The sequence below is a fragment of the Orycteropus afer genome, unplaced genomic scaffold, assembly GCF_000298275.1.
Source record: "Orycteropus afer afer isolate SDZICR_OR568_19922 unplaced genomic scaffold, OryAfe1.0 scaffold00316, whole genome shotgun sequence".
Taxonomy (NCBI): domain Eukaryota; kingdom Metazoa; phylum Chordata; class Mammalia; order Tubulidentata; family Orycteropodidae; genus Orycteropus; species Orycteropus afer.
The window spans coordinates 1,954,935-1,972,505 of NW_006921903.1; positions in this window are offsets into that span (position 1 = coordinate 1,954,935).

A 17,571-nucleotide genomic window follows, 5' to 3' on the forward strand; every position below is an offset into this window, starting at 1 on the left:
ATCCTGGAGATTTATTTATTTATTTGAAAGAGCTTTGGTCCATTCTGGGAATAATCATAGAGAAATATAAAACCAAACCAAATTAAACTCACTGCCATTGAGTCAGAGCCAATTCATAGCGACCGCTCTTTGGGTCTCTGAGGTGATATCTCTATGGAAGTTGATTGCCCAACCTTCCTTCTGAGGAGTGGCTGGTGGGTTTGAACCACCAGCCTTCTGGTTAGAAAGGCAACAAGGATGAGGTTGTAGACAAGCAAGAGTGCAGGTGTGTAAATGGAGGGGAGCTGATGCAGTCAAATGCCTTAGACACTATGCCACCGAGGAAAAGGCTCACACAGCTGTGGAGCTTGGTAAGTCCCAAGTCTGGGGGTCAGATGACAAGCTGGAGGCTGCTTCTGACTCACATACCTGCAGGGGCTGACAAATCAAAGACTGGCAGGTAAAATGGCAGATTGTTGGTTCACAGTCTGCAAAGACAGTAATTCCAAGATATGCAGGCAATATGGCAGACCACTGGTTCAAGTCCAGGAACTGGAGATGATGAGAAGCCCGAGGCAGGATCCAGATCCATCAGGAAAGCAGAGAAATTTGCCAAGATGTCCACATATGCATTGGAAGCAAGCCACACCCTCCATGAAACTTTCCTTCAATCTGCTCATAGCAGATTTCATCTTGGAGGTGATTACCTTATGGCAGATGCCATCATAGGTGATGACTACATCAAAACTGCTCAACCATGAGAAACATGGCCCAGCAAACAACCTGAATTATCACATCAACGCCAAGAGTAAATGAGCTCACTTGGGGTTTCATAGCCCTGAGGAGGTTAAGTACCTTAAATGGTGCTTTCCCAGAAAAGAAAAGAAAAAAGCACATATTGTCACACAGTCAATTTTAAAAATCATTAGGGAATTGAATACAGGGTTCTGAGGAGGATTCATGGGCTCCCACCTTAAACTGAGAAAGAAATGGAAAAAGCAAAAAAGAACATGGACATGTTTTGCCCTTGTGTAAAAAAAGGCGTGTCAGAGACATCTGACCTCTTCTAACTTCACAAGGGAGGAAAGGGATCAAGATCTATAGGCCAAGGCTGATTCCTATGAAGCAGAAGTCAGACATGGTCCCACCCCTTAAATATTTATTTTGTTTTATTTTCTCAATTCTGACATCAATTGTTCCTCCCGTAGTACTCACTACTTCTCTGGTGGTTGAGATGATTTTTGCAATGGCCACAAAGAACTCACCTACAATACTCTGGATGATGAGGTTTAACAGGGAAGAAACAAGTTACAATCAGAATAAGGAAGGCTCAGGATACAGTTCTTCAATCGGGACAGCAAATTCTCAGCTGTGCCACAGGCATGCTTCTCTCTGGCCTTGCCCTCTGTCCTGCTTGGGCAAGTGTTACAAAGCTCTTTTAGTTCTGTCAGTAGGTTACCAGAGAGCGCCACACTCCTCCAGCAGGCATCCTGCCTGTAGGCACTCAGTGTTCTTGCTGCCGCTCTGTCTCAGGCTGGTCTCTTGCTGCTGTTGGTTCTGCTGCCTTTATTGCTGCCATTTCTCTGGCACTGCTTCTTGCCATCTCCAGTGTCACAGCTCTGTCTCTCTTCTGGGTCAATGAGGTTCAGCATAGGGATCTTGGGTCCAAGGACACACTACTTATGGCTCTTCTTTCTTGAGATGTCCCTTTTCCACCTATGGGATGACTCATTTTAAGCCTAGCAAGATGGAAAATCCCACTAATCCCTACATCAGGGTTCTGTACAACTTATTTACATGGGCTTACCCCACAAAGGTGCCACACACCCTATTTACATTATTAGCTAACTATCCAATCCCCTCGGTGGGGCACAAGCATCTTAGATTTGCAGGGTCCCACCCAGTCATCTGAAAGCAGTGACAAAGACCGTGGCTAGAAGGGTCATATTAAATAGTTCACTTCACCGCACCTGCTTTTTAGTGTGCATTGGGATCCCAAAGTGGGGACCGTAGTTGTATGTAAAAAGAGATTGCAAATGTCTCAACTTCTTTCATCCTTTCTCAGTATTACACAGGTTGATGGAAAAGATTTTTGTGTTCATACTCACACAAGTTCACACATACATTCATACACACTCTGACACACACAGATACACCCTCACACTCATGAAATGAGCACACATTTATGCACACATTCACATGCACACGCATAGTCACACACACACACATGCACACAAGGACTGAGTGGTTGAGCAGCAGTAGATTTACAATCAGTGGATCTGGCTTTGATTCCTGACAGGTGCCTCTGTCAATTTGACAGCATCTCTGCAAGTCCGTTTCCTCTTCTACAGACTGTGAGCAGTGCATTTCCTATGACACCTGCTCCCAGGACAGGTTAGCTCCAGTGAGAACAGGGGAGCCCTGTGCAGACAGAGCAGCCTCTTGCAACCCAGATGGTCAGTACAATTATTCTTGTTATTAGTTATGTAACCTGGATGGCAACAATGTTGCTTAAAGTATCATAGGCTAGAGAGACTCTCATTTGCTTTTGTTTCTTCAAGTTCAAATATTTCTCTCAAGTGATTCACCTTCCCCCTGAATCCAGATGCCCTGAGTAGTGGTTTTGAGTTTCATCCTTCAAAGCCCCACTGAAGAAGCTGAACTATCTTCTGGCTTGCTCCCTTAACCTTATTTCATCTTATTAAATCTTGTTTAACACTCACAGAGCCAATATTTGCCCAGGCAAGTTTTCATAAAAATGGTCTTAAAGGCTGGGTATCTGAACGGAATTTCCTCTTACTTACAATGACTGACTATTTCTTTGGGGGAGACTGTCACTCAGCTCAACTTGGTGGAGGTCAGAGTGGGCTTCACTGTGTTGACTAGGTTTTAATTATTCATCACTGGTTTTCTTTCCAGTAATTGCCATTGTTCGGTGTCTTCCAGTTGGTTTTGACTCATAGGAACAGAATGAGACAGTGCCTGGTCATGTTCCAACCTCAAAACCATTGTTATGCTTGAGCCCAATGTTGCAGCCACTGTGTCAGTCTGTCTTACTGAGGGTCTTCCACCTGTTAGCTGATGCTCTACTTTACCAAGCATAAGGTCCTTCTCCAGGGACTGGCCCCTCTTGATAACATGAGGAAAGTGAGAGGCATGAAATCTGGCCATTCTTGCTACTAAGAAACATTGTGGCTGTACTTCTTTCAAGGCAGATTTGTTTTTTCTTCTGGGCCGTCCATGGTATATCAATACCCTTTGTCAACACCATGATTCAAGTGCATCAATTCTTAGTCTTCCTTATTCATTGTCGAGCTTCCCATGTATATGAGGCTATTAAAACGCAATGGCTTGGGTCAGTGACATTTTAGTCTTCAAAATGACATCTGTGCTCTTTAACACTTTAAAGAGGCCTTTGACAGCAGATTTGTCCAATGTAATACATTATTTGGTTTTTTGACTGCTGCTTCCAAGTGTGTTGATTGTGAATCCAAGTCAAAAGAAATCCTTGACAGCTTCAATCTTTTCTCCATTTATCATGATTGTACTTATTGATCCATTTGTGAGGATTTTTGTTTTCTTTATGTTGAGGTGGAAGCCATATCACAGAATTCCAGTAATTAGTATATTATTTAAATGGTTCTAATGGAAGGATCAGAACACAAGTACACACAATCTTACTAAAGTGGCTCCTCTTTCCCAAGGGGATGGACAAACAGCCAACAGATATACTTTTCTTGGGAATCCGTGAGAAAATGGCAGATGGAGGACTTGAAGATTTGGATTCTGCTCAACCCTCTTAGGGTCTGTAACTATGTAACCTTGAGAAGGGATGAGGGAGTTGACAACCAAACAGACTCACCAGCTGTTGGAATGGGTTTTCTCAACTCTTCCTTTCATATAGCTCAATTTTCAGCTTCTCAAAGAGCCCAGACTTTCCAAGAGCAGAAAGAAAAATCCACTTTTTGCTGAAAAGTCTCTCTATATATTTAAGGTCCTTGAGTGTTTACATTGATCATTTGTAGTAAGCATTAAAACAAAAGGGATGTTATGTCTTGTAGAGTCAATGTTACTGCTGAAGGTTTAAAAGGTAAATGAAAACACTATGTCATCACTAGTTACAAATAAGGAGTCTCTGGGTGGTGGAAGCAGTTAACATACCTGTCTGCTAACCTCAGGTTGGGGTTCAAGTCCATCCAAAGGTACCTGGAACGGAAAGCCTGGCTGGTGAATGTTAAAAAACAACAACAGTCACTGGAAAGCCTATGGTTCTAATCTGACACCCATGGTGGTGTTGTCATGAGTAGAATCTAGTCAAGGGCAGCTAGTATGTTGAAAGTACTAAGTGTTGAGTGTACCTGTAGTGAAAACAAGGCTAACACATGCAACAAGTCCAGTAGTTTTAGTCACAAGGAAGGCTTATTGCTATGAATAAAAACATGAAAGACTAAGAATTGCATCAATCACTTAGACCGCCATAATACTCTGCTGTAGTATAATGGTAATACTATAATCCTCGTATTGACAATCTCTTTTCTGTAAGACACAAAAATACGCAATTCCATCACTAGAAAAAATTCATCTGGATTGTTAATAAAAGGGAAATAAAGTACCCTCCTGCATCATAAGCAAACGCTTCTGTACAAATCCCTGGTGATGACTGTTGTCAACACCCTGCTCTCTTCCTGTTCTGAGGAGCTCACACAGCCACGGTGTTGTTGAGGGCATAATGTGACATTCCAGGACCACCTACATTGCTCTGGCTCCATGTGGAACATCTAAAGAGAGAGCAGCTCTTTCACCCGTCCTGCATTCAGGTGCCTGGGTTTCCTTCTTCAACATGTTCTCAAAGGGTAGCGCATCAGAGACTTTGGATACACTGTCTCACAATTTATTACCTGCACCAACTCAACTGCACTCAGGGGCAGAAGCAACAGGTTCACAGGGTCCAGAAGCACAAATGACTTGTCGTTCTTATTTGCACCGACTGAGCAATGTTAATGGCAACCACTCCACCTGTTTCATCTCTGTCACTAGCACTGTCTATTCCTTGCCTTTCACCTCCACCCACCTCTGGACAAATGCTGCTAACAGCTCCATGCCACCAGAGGTAAGAACTAGAAGTAGAGAAATGTCTTGATCAAGGTTATGCCACTGGCTACAGTCAGCAAACTGCAGACCTGTGTTCTGAAACCAGTTTTGCGTGCATCTAGCAACCAAGAGATGAATCACAGCATCACATTCATCAGAGGTCTCTTGTGCTTGGTTGATGAGAAGTAGGTTTTCTGATCAGGGATAGTAGCTTAAACTTTGGTTGTAGTGTAAAACCCCCTTTCCTCATTTGTTTCATGGAGTTCATGTCCCCTCTCATCCTGGAGGAGACTCATTTGTTTTATGATGCATCAATTCCATAGATGTGTGCAGAGATGTCAGAAAAGCTCTCAGAAAGTCCTGCCTCACTTAATGACACTGGTGCTCATTGAGAGAATACCTGAAGGGTGGAGATAGGAGGCTGCTTGCCTGGTGCTGGGTTTTATTAATGCAGTCGTAGTGCTTAATATGCAAAAGAAACCTGGAATCAAACACAGAAGCGTATGTTTAATTACATCTTTAAAGGAAAACTTAATTGTTACTCAATTGTCCCTTTCTAATGATTTTCTAAAAGACAATTAAAAATATATACTCCCATGAATAAAAAAAAAAGGAACTTATCATTTTAGCACATTATAGTTCATGTGTTCAGGAATAATTGAATCTATGTCAATTTTGATTCCAGTAAATTACAGGAAAGATCCATTCTTAGCCATATGAATGGGAATTTAAAGCTGGCATGGTCAGACATGCACAATTACTTTATCTAATAAGTGGCTAAAGCACTTGACTGCCAACCAGAAGGCTGGCAGTTCAAACCCATCAGCCACTCCTCGGAAGGAAGGTTGGGCAATCCTACTTCCGTAGTGATTGTTGTTGTTGTTGTTATGTGCCATTGAGTCGGCCCCGACTCATAGCGACCCCTCCTTGGGTTTCCGAGGCAGTATCACTACGGAAGTAGGAATGCCCAACCTTCCTTCCGAGGAGTGGCTGGTGGGTTTGAACCGCCAGCCTTCTGGTTAGCAGTCAAGTGCTTTAGCCACTATGCTACCAGAGCTCCTTACGGATACTGCCTCAGAAACCCAAGGAGGGGTCGCTATGAGTTGGGGCCGACTCAACGGCACATAACAACAACAACAACAATAAATTTATGACCTTATAATAGGTTCTTATCAAAGCATTTTCTCTACTTAATTCATCACTTGAGTTGACCCATTTCCAGGCTTTTGATTTAAGGATGCCCTGGATGTATGAAGAGTTAACACTGCCCTTTGGTAGAATGTTCCTTCTTGTCACATGGTAGCACATTCCAATCCACCCAGCCTCATGGCTGTCTACCCATCACACATCTAGCACTTCCATGTTCCATTTTCTGTTTGCACTTATAGAGTTTTATTTCAGCAGTCCTTCCCATTTGTTGTAAAGTGTCCACATATTCTATTAACTGTATAGGTCTACATTTCCTATTAGGTCTTTAATTCCTGTTATGAGCTCATCATTGTATACAATGTAACAAAAGGAAACAGTTCTCTTTTTCTCCATATTGTGAGTCTCTTTTCTCAACACCATCTACTAAGCAACTAATTGATTCCTTATTGAATTTCATGCCAAATTTATCATGTATTTGTTACTGATGTAGACATGGGTCAGCCACTGAACTCTTTACTCTGTCCCTTTACTCTTTCTGACTATTTTTATCTCACTGTCACGCTGCTTTTATTACTAGGGTTATGTACTTCTTGACATCTGGAAGGGCAAGTCTGCTGCCTTTTTTCTTTAAGGTTAATGTAGCTCTTCATAAAATTTCATTATTTGACTAAAATTTGAAATTTCCTCTAACTCCAAATGGAATATTGATTGGAATTTCATTAATTTTGTAGATTAACCTTGGGGAATTGACATCTTTATAATATTAAAAACAGTCCAAGCTCAGTGCATGTAACAACTCACCATTTATTTGAATAACTTCTACTTCCAATATTAGATTATCTCCCCCATAGAGGTATTGCATGTTCCTGGTAAAATTAATTCTAGATACTCTATTATTTTGTGGGTATTAAGAATGATTTGTATATCTGTATGGTCATTGCTAGGTCAGAGATTCTATTGATTTTTGTATCTGGTAATCTTTCTGAACTCTATTGGTTTTAGTAGTTTGTTGGCTAATCTGTTTTTTTCTCCCCTAGGCAAATATCATCTGCATAATGACAGTTATAGTTTCTCTCTCTGTCTCATCACCACATAACTACCATAGTTTGGCCTCCTGCTATACACTCCCATTTTCTACCCACACAGACTGTGCTAATCTTTATAATAACTCTGGGAAGCAAGTACCTTTACATTCCACAATGATGAAATGGAAGCTTAGAGACATTAAGTCAGTAATGTAAGATGGGTCCACAGCCCACCTGCCATTGTGCCTTTCTGTCTTGATTTGAATGTTACTGTGATGCTGGGAGCTATATCAACCAGTATTTCAAACATCAGCACCATCACCCATGGTGAACTGGTTTTAGCGGTGCTTTCAAACTAAGAAAGACTAAGAAGAAAGTCTTTGTGATCTATTTTTGAATCTTATGAATCACAGCATAATAATGACATCGTGCTGGAAGATGAGCCCCCTATGTGGAAAGCACTACACTACAGATGCAACAATAGATTCAAACACACCCATGATCATGAAGACGGTGCAAGTGGACCATTTCCTTCTGTTGATAAGGCCCACATGAGTTGGAGTATCCTTGACAATAACTAACACAACAATACCATAATTTGGATATTTGTAATTGCTCTTCAAATGTAAGTAGGTTCTTATCTTTCTCTGTATAATTCTTCTCCCACACATGCTCACCATCTTCACTTTCTTATTTTTTGTCCCACAAGGAGACTCCACATCTCTTCATCATTATGATCATTTTCCACTTCATCCTGTTGCACTTTGGGCTTGAGTACTGTGGGACTCTAACCCTCCTTTGCTACATTATAATTCTTATCAACTCAACCATATCTTCTCTGCACATATCTCCATCCATCAACATTTCTTTTACAATATCGCTGTTTGACACAACATAGATTGTTACCTAGGCAGTCAACACCCTGAATAAATACCAGATGAGTCATTGTATATTTTCACTTTATTTATCGCCACATATCCACTGAGAAGAGTTGAGTGTCTTACTGAAGGTCAGTAAGAACCCAGCTGCTGTGAGGGAAAATGATGTGATAATGTGTTTCCATAAAGATTGCAGCCTAGACAACCCTGTAGGACAACTCTACTCTGTCACACGGACTTGTTACGAGTCAGAATTGACTTCGATGACATGCAACAACAACAACATCCTTTGAGAAAACTAGAAACTCCCTGGACATGAAGAGTGCTCTGTCACATTCTAACTCTGAGGAATGAGTTATACAGGTGGACAACCTCCACAAGATTGGCCACAATGGAAGACAGCTTGGTCCTCAAAATTACACATGGTAACTTCTGATTCTCCCAGCCACTTCTGTTTTTCCTGCTTTCCTTATTTACCATGATGCTCATGAATCAACAATAGCTGTATGTTCTGGTTACCTAGTGACACTCTGACAAGAATGTGCCACAAATGGGATGCTTTAGCAAACAGGAATTAATTCTTAAGAAAATTTGAAGGCTTAAGTCTGAGTTCAAAGTGTCAGGCTTTAGGTGCTGGTGAAAGCCCCTCAATCTTGGGCTTCATCTCTGCCTCCTCCTCCCAGCCCACTGAAACTGGAGGCTTTTCTTCACTCAGCTGCTGGCTGCTGAGTCAGACAAGCCCAAGGTTGACATGTGAAAAGACACAGTCCCAACATTACCAAACCACATGGCAGGCCATTAATTGAAGTCCATTAAAAGTCCCAAGATCAACAAAGCATGGCAGGCTGCTGAACAAGGACTTGGTTACATGCAGGGTTCAAACAGGCCATAAGCTAGAGCATACCATTCCCACAGCTGCTGCTTCTTTACAGGAAGCAGACCACATCCCTAAAGCAGCTACTCAGCTGCTTGTGGTACATCCCACCATGGAGCTGATTGCCAGTCTCATCATGGGGAATAACTACAACCTACTGCCCAGCCACTCAACCAGGCCCAGCCAAGATGACACACAACCTTAACTACCACACTGTACACAACAATTATGGTCAGGGCCCCTCATCCTGCCACAACCCAAACATCATTGACAACCAACAAGAAGGCTACAGAGAAGATAACCTGTTTAGGCTAGATTTTCCTTGTCAGATGGTGGTGCAGTAAAGAGAAATGGGTGTTGGGGTCACATCAACCCAACTCTTGTGTTGATTTTGTCAGTAGAATTCAGTGAGACTTGAAGTAAGTTATAAACCCTATCAACGTCCATTATCTTATATCAGATAGGGTTACAAAGAAAGATCTTCGCGCATATTAAAAATAAGCTCTTCCTTGTCCTCCCAGTGACTTCAAAGTAGAACTCCTTTGGGTACCACTGTTTCTTTTGTGTATTGAGCAAAAAGCTTATTTCCATGGATGATGTGGCTCACACATTCTTCACATTTGCTCCTTGAAAATTAGAGATGTGTGAATCTCATAATTACATAGTGCTGTGTGCATAGACTGAGATAGAGGGCCTGTGTAACCAACACACCATGAATTGGCACATTTTAATATATGTTTCAAATAAGAGGAAAATCACATCACCATGTCTTCTAAAGTAACATGCCCAAGTAAACAACATGCACACACCAAAAATATATAAGAAACAAATGTGCAAGGGAACTACACTGTTTGCAACAAAATGCATAAAGGGCACATTATTTGCATAAAAATAGAGTATAAATAATTGTTTTCTAGCTATAAAAATGATTATGAAGATGCATTAGTTGATAAATGAACAGAGAGGTGAAATTTGAGGAAGGTTACTCAAGGCTCCTCTGACCTCACTTTGCTCTGGTAATTTCCTCTGCATTGAAGAAGGCATTGCTTTCCACAGCTTTTCAAGACACTGGAAGATTTTCTTCCTCTCAATGATACTCATGATGTGCTTGCACCTCCCAGAGACCAAATGATTAAGACTCCACTGCCGTGGGCTTCTGAAGGACAGGAGAATGGGAGCAGGAATGACAGAAAGCTCTTCCCCTTCTGAGCCACAGACATCCTCATAAGAGACAGGTTATATAGACTGAGGTCCTACACACTGATACCTTTCCTGAGCGCTGCTGTCAAGTTTTGCTAGTACTGACAGCCCTGGTCCAGGCTCCCGTTTGCACCAAGCATTTCCTCCTTCCTGGTTAGTTGTGTCAAGAGCATCTGTAAGAGTAAGGCTGATCCTGTGATGAGGAGATGCTGAGACTATGTTCTCCAGGCACGACCTCCAAAGGCTCAGACAAAAATCACACCTCATCTTTCCGAAGAGTGTGAGTGTGGGCAGCCCACAGGAGAGCATGCTGGGGCACGTATCTGCTGTTCTTTGAGCCAGGCTCACAAAGCTGTGGTGCAGTGGAATTGTGTCTTTTGCGGTTGTTGTTGTTAGCTAGTGTGGGGTCAGCTCCCGGCTCATGGCAACCCCATGCACAGTGGAACAAAGAGTTGCTTGGCTCTGCCCCATGCCCATGACAGGTTATGGATTGAATTGGTTGGATTAGTAGTTTTCCCTGGGTGATATGTGGAAGTAGATGTGCTGGCCTCCTTTCCTAGACCGTCTTAGTCTGGACGCTCCACTGAAACCTGTTCCACATCATGACAACGCTTGAGTCTCTACTGATAGACAGGTGGTGGTTGAGTCGGAAGTACATCAGTCAGGAATTGAACCCAGGTCTTCACAGGAGGTAGAAATTCCACCACTGAACGAGCACTGCCCCCAAACAGTTGCTCTCAAGTCAATTCCAGGTCATGGAAAACCCAGAGGGGGCTTAATGGCTGTTTTGTTTGTTTGTTGTTTGTTTGTTTTCCAGAAGACAATCATCAAGCCTTTCTTGCAAGGTGTGTCTCTGGGTGAACCTGCACCTCCAGACTTGCACTTAAGCATTTGCACCAGCCAGAGAATCCTACGCTCTCTCTTACTATTCTGCAAATAAAACAAATAATCCTTTCTCTCCTCATCCTGCTACAAAATGTTGCATTTTCCGGGAGGATCAATTACTTTGGATAGAAATAGAGACTAGAGGTGTTCACCCACTTCCTCTTGAATGGCAAGTCTGAGCACCAAAGTCCTGCTTTCAAAAAAGAAGAAAAAGTAGACACGGACAATCAGGGCATGGGGGAAATTGTATCCACAGGAATGTGGGGGACGGTCCGTGTGCTGTGGAATCCCCATTGTTCCCGGCTTCCAGCAGCAGCCCTCACTGCCCCACTGCTTAACAGAAACGACTCATTTTACAGGCCGAACAACACCCAGCAAATTGGCTTCTTAGACCCGGTTATCCTTGAGCTGTCGCAGCCCAGACACTATAAAGAATTGCCTTGTAGGCTTTCGCGAGGAAGAGCGAACTCTGATCTGTTCCTGCACCCTCGCAATATTTGAACTTTCTGTTTCCCTGGGCACTGCAGAAAAAAGCTTTTGCTCCTGTTGCTTTTGAAATAAAAGGCAATGTTCTTTATGAATTTTTAACACCACACACTTGCTCCTGCCAGGGCCTGCAGGCAAGTCACGTGGGATGCGGCCACTCACACTGAAGCTCAAAGAGGTGCTGCTTCTGTTTGTAAACACACAAGGGCCACATGGGCACATTAGTGTAACGTCCCTGTATGGTTCAAGCGAAACAATTACAGACGCAGCCCCACTGAATGGCTGGGGCACAAAGCCTGCAAATACGTTATTCACTGCAATTCCCTTCAAAGTCTGACATGGGGACCATTTTCCATTTTGTGCATCATCAAACTATAATATGGTTCCCAAAGAGTTTCTTTTTTCAGAAGGTTAGCCACGAAGTGCCTTGACTTCCTGACTTGCTCTGGCCAAAGCACAACCACCAGAGCCGAGGGTGGGGGTCTCGTGGTCACACTGACAGGGCTGAGTATGGGGGTGGATGAAACGGAGGATGATGATACATGTCCAAACCAGCTTGTCACGTGAGTTCCCTCAGCCTTCACCTCCAACACAGTCTGACAAAGGAAGGGGTCCAAGAGGCTGCATTTATGGCAAAGGTGGCAATAGAAACCTATTGATGGGCTGCATCACTCACCGTAGGTCATCAGCCCTCTCAGCAAGGGAAGGTGTCAGGTGGGCACTGACCACAAGGGGACACAAGCACTGTCCCCAGCCTCCAGCCTCCAGCACCAAGGACGGCTGATAGGATCCACACAATACAGTAACTGTCAGAGCCAACGGCATCCCTGTCCTCTGTGTAGGTTGCCAGCCCAGAAGCTTCCTCTCCTGTTTTTCCAGTGGGAGCAGGTGAAGAAGCAAAGGAAGGACGTGATGCAGTATCATCACTTCCATAAGGTCTCTGGCCCTTCAGAGCCTCTGTTTCAGGTTTATCTGATCAGCGCCTGCATATTCCCCTCCATCTGAGTGTTTTCTTCCAGTCAGCACTGAATTTTCTCCTTCACACGGGCTACTAATCCTGTCTTACTCTTCTGGTGCTGCCAGATTCAGTGAGGTCATCCATGCAAACCTCCCAGGACCATGTTTGGCCTGTAGTAAGCACTCTTTAATATGAGCTGTGATATGATATCAGTCTGTCTTGCTGTGCTAGCCTCCACATTGTGGTATTGCTGAAAGTTATGCTCTAGTATTTCAAACAGCAGCAGGGTCACACGTGGCAGGCAGGTTTCAGTGCAGCTTGCACATGAAGACAGAGTAGTAAGAAAGCCCTGGCCATCTCCTTCTGAAAATTAGCCAATGGAAACTCTAAAGATCACAGCCAAATATAGTGCTGAAGGATGAGCGTCCTAGGATGGAAGGCATTACAGTGACTACAACAAGGGACTCAAGTATGCCTGTGATCGTGAGGACAGGAAGGGACCAGGCAGCCTTCATTCTGTTGTACGTGGGGTCACTGGGGTCAAAGCCAACATGACTGCAACTAGCAACACCTGACACCAAGTGCACAGTGGCCTCAGTAATGGGATGACATGAAAGGCTGGTCATGTAATAGTCATAGCGTTTCCCATGTATTTGACAGCACAGTTGTACCACAACTGAAAATGTTAATTGCAAATACAAGCTCTGCATAACTTCTAGAGGGTGGGCAAGCTGTTTGGGTAATTCATGGTGCTGACAGAGCCAAATTAGACTAGACAAAGGCTATCTCCTCATGGGCTTTTCATCGTATTTTATTGAATTCTATTAAGGGAAGGAGAATTTAGGCTATATACCTCTGCCAGTTACCACTGAGCCAACTCCTCCTTAGATGACCCTATGTGTGTTGGAGTGGAACATTGCTCCACAGGGTTTTCAAAGGTTCATGTTTCAGAAGTACATCACCAGGCTTCTCTTTGGAGGCAGCTCTGGGTGGATTCAAACCACCAACCCTTCGAGGAGCAGCTCAGGTTGTTTAAATATTTGCACCACCCAGAGACTGAAGTCTCTACCTTAGATCTCTTTTAAGCAACTTCCTCTCAGTGGTGAGCTGCAAACCAAGTCCATCACTAGAATCAGAACATCTCATCATTGCACAGGGGCTGCCCAGAGCGTCCTGAAACCAACCCAAAGGTATTCACTGGCAAGGATTAGTCCATTCTTAACGTATTAGCTTATAATTCCAGGGCTGTCATCCCAGGTTGCTACTGTTTGAACAAACAGGCTCTCTTTGCAGAATTCTTGTACAAGAATATATAGTCCCACAAGTTTAATCATTCAGCTGCTAACTAAAAGATTGGTAGTTTGAACCCAGCCAGTGGCTCACAAAAGAAAGATCTTGTGATCTATCCCCGTTAAGACAGCCTAGAAAACACTTTGGGACAATTCTACTCTATCACACCGGGTTGCTATGAGTCAGAGTTAACTCAACAGCACACAAACAATAGCCACAACATGTTACCAGTGTAGACGGTGGCACACTCACCTCTCCTCATGTCAGGGTTGATTGACATCACCAGGAAGATTCTGAGTCCCCGACTACCTTCTAGTTCAACTAAGCCAGGTTTTGTCCTAAAATCCTCAAGTTAGTAATAGATAAACTGAACAATCTGCTTTTCTTCAATGCATTCAAATTCACCATTTCTTCTCACTCATTGCTGTCAAGTCGAATCCTACTCATAGTGACCCCTCCTTAGGTTTCCCAGGCAGTGTGTCTACAGAAGTAGATTGCCCAGTCTTCCTTCCAAGGAGTGGTTTTTTGGGTTTAAACCACCAGCCTTCTGGTTAGTTGTCAAATGCCTTAGGCACTACACCAACTTTAGCATGCAAGGAGGCGATTGAAAATACCATGGTTTGAGTGAGACACACCTTAGTCCCAATATGACATCTTTGCTTTTTAGCACTTTAAAGAGGTCTTTTGCAGCAGATTCAATCAAAGCAATATGTCACTTGGTTTCTTGACTGCTGCCTGCATGGGTGCTGACTAGGGACCCAGCTAAACTTTCATCTGTCAGTATGTCTTACAAAGACACATACTAGGTATGTAGATAACTTGAGTTCAGAACATGTATATTTTCCATCATTCATAAAAATGCCTACCTCTATAGCCTGCTGTTGTTGTGAGGTGCTGTCGAGTCGTCTCTGACTCATGGTGACCCTGTGTACAACAAAATAAAATGCTGCCTGGTCCTGTCCCAGCCCTTGCCCTACAATCCTTGCTGTACCTGAGCACATTGTTGCAGCCACCATAGCCTAGAGTTGCTTAAATATAATGTGAATCAATTAGAAAATCCTTATGGAATGCTGACAGTCACAAAAGTGATTTCACTTAATGCAAAAAGGATTATTTGTACTTCATTTCCTCTGAAGATTTTATCATAATACCCAGGATAACATTCTAAGTTTTTAATACTCACTGTAATGCTGTGAAGGCTTTCATTGATGTAAGCAAGGAATGAATAACATGGTTCCCATATAGAACGTCACTGATGTTTTCACTTTACAGGGCTGTGACTTTCCTGGCCTAGACATTTATCTAACCACAGAGCTCTTACTGATGTCTACACTATATGAAACATTAATTCATGATTTTCTTAATATCTTATTGATTTCCCCCCTTCAAAGGCCAGAGGTTAAAAAACTCCATAAAAATGTCCCAGCAATTTATAGCTGTCCCTTTAAAGCATTACAGTAACCTTATAGCTATGTGCTTTTTCCCATTGTCTTCTTACTTAAGGTTGCAGTTCAAATGACAAATTTGCTTTTTCGATGAACTTCATATGAACTTGTTTTTAAATTTAATATATTGTATAGGAAACTACCCAAGCACCGCTCTTGAATGGTTACAGATTCGTATACTCAATGAAACTATTGTAGGGCCACGGGTGAGTTGTGGGAACAACCTGGCCATGCGCACTGAATGGTTCTCTCCCTGATGAGATTTGCATCAAAGAAGTCGTTACAAGTCATTGTTCCATTGTTGTTCTTGTAAGGGACTACTGAGCTGGTTTTGACTCATAGCCACTCTCTGTACAACAGAATGAAATATGGCCAAGGCCTGTGATAGCCCCACAGTCCTTCTATCTTTAAGCCCATCGTTGCAGCCACTGTGTCAGTTCATTTCACTGAAGGTCTTCCCAGTTTTTCCTGACCCTTTACTTTACCAAGTATGACATCCTTCTCCAGGGACTCGTCCCTGCTAATAACATGTCCAAAGTACATGAGAGGAAGTCACACCATCCTAGTTTCTAAGGAGCTTTCAGGCTGTACATCTTCCAAGAGAAATTTCTTTGTCCTTCTGACATTACATGATATATTCAGCATTCTTCACCAGCACCATACTTCAAAGGCATCAATTGTTTTTGTCTTCCTAATACATGGTCCAGCTTCTGTATGCATACGTGGTGACCGAAAATATGGTGGTTTAGGTCAGACCTCAAGCTTAGTCCTTAAGGTAACATCTTTCTTTTCGAACATTGTAATTAGATCTTTTGTCACTGATTTGCCCAATATGTCATTTGATTTCTTCATTGTTGCTTCCAAGGGCATTGACTGTGTATCCAAGTAAAACAAAATCCTTGGCAACTTCAATCTTTTCTCCATTTAACATGATGTGGCTTATTGGTCCAGCTGTGAAGATTTTTGTTTTCTTTATGTTCAAGTGTTATCCATATTGAAAGTTGTAGTCTTTGATCATCAGTAAATGCTTCAAGTTCTCTTCACTTTAAGCAAGCAAGGTTGTGTCATCAGTTAATTGCAGATTGTTAATGAGTCTTCCTCTAACCCTGATGCTACATTTGTCTTCTTATAGTTCAGCTTCTCAAATTATATGCTCAGCATAGAGATTGAATAAATATAGTGAAAGAACACAACCTTGACCCACATCTTTCTCAATTTTAGTCATTATTCTGTTTAAATGACAGCCTCTAGGTCTATGTACAGTTTCCTCATGTGCTAAAGTAAATGTTCTGGAATTCTCATTCTTTGCAATGTTTCCAGAATTTGTTATGAACCACACAGTCAAATGCCTTGTCAGAGTCAATAAAACACAGGTAAACATCGATATTCTTTGCTTTCCACCAAGATTCATCTGACATCAGATGTTCCACGTCCTTTTCTGAATCCAGCTTTGAATTTTGGGCAGTTCCTTACTGATGTGCAATTTTAAATTTATCTTCAGTAAAAATTTACTTGAGTGTGATATTAATGATATTGCTCAATAATTTCTTTATTCTGTTGGATCACCTTTCTTTGGAATGAGCAAAAATTTATATCTCTCTCCCAGTAGTCTGGCCAGGTAGCTGGTAAAATTTATTGGTATAGACCAGTGAGCACTTCTAGCATTATATCTGTTGAAACATCTCAATTGATATTCTGTCAATTCTTGGAGCCTTACTTTTTGTCAAGTCCTTCAGTGCCACTTGAACTTCTTCCTTCAGGACCATCAGTTCTTGGTTATACACTACCTCCTAAAATGGTTGATTATCGACCAATTCTGTTTGAGACATGACTGTCCATGCCTTCCATCTTCTTCAAGTATTCCTTCTTCTTCTCCTGTTTCCTGCATTATTCAGTATTTTGTCCACAGAATCCTTCAGTATTGCAACTTGAGACTTGGATTTTTTTCTTCAATTTTTTCAGCTTGAGAAATGTTGAGGGTGTTCTTTTTTCTCAGTCTAAGTCTTTGCACATTTCATTATAATACTTTACTTTGTCTTCTGAGCTGCTCTTTGAAATCATCGTTATAGCTCTTTACTTCATCATTTTTTTTCCTTTTGCTTTTGCTACTCTGCATTCAAGAGCAAGTTTCCAAGTCTCACTCATCCTAATTATATATATATAATTCTCATGAGGAATCTGTACCTTGACCAAGAGGCTGTCATTCAAAAAGAACAAGGGGATACTACATGGTTTAAAATCAAGAAGGGAATGTGTCAGGGTTGTATCCTTTCTCCACACTTATTCAATCTATATGCTGAGCAAATAATCC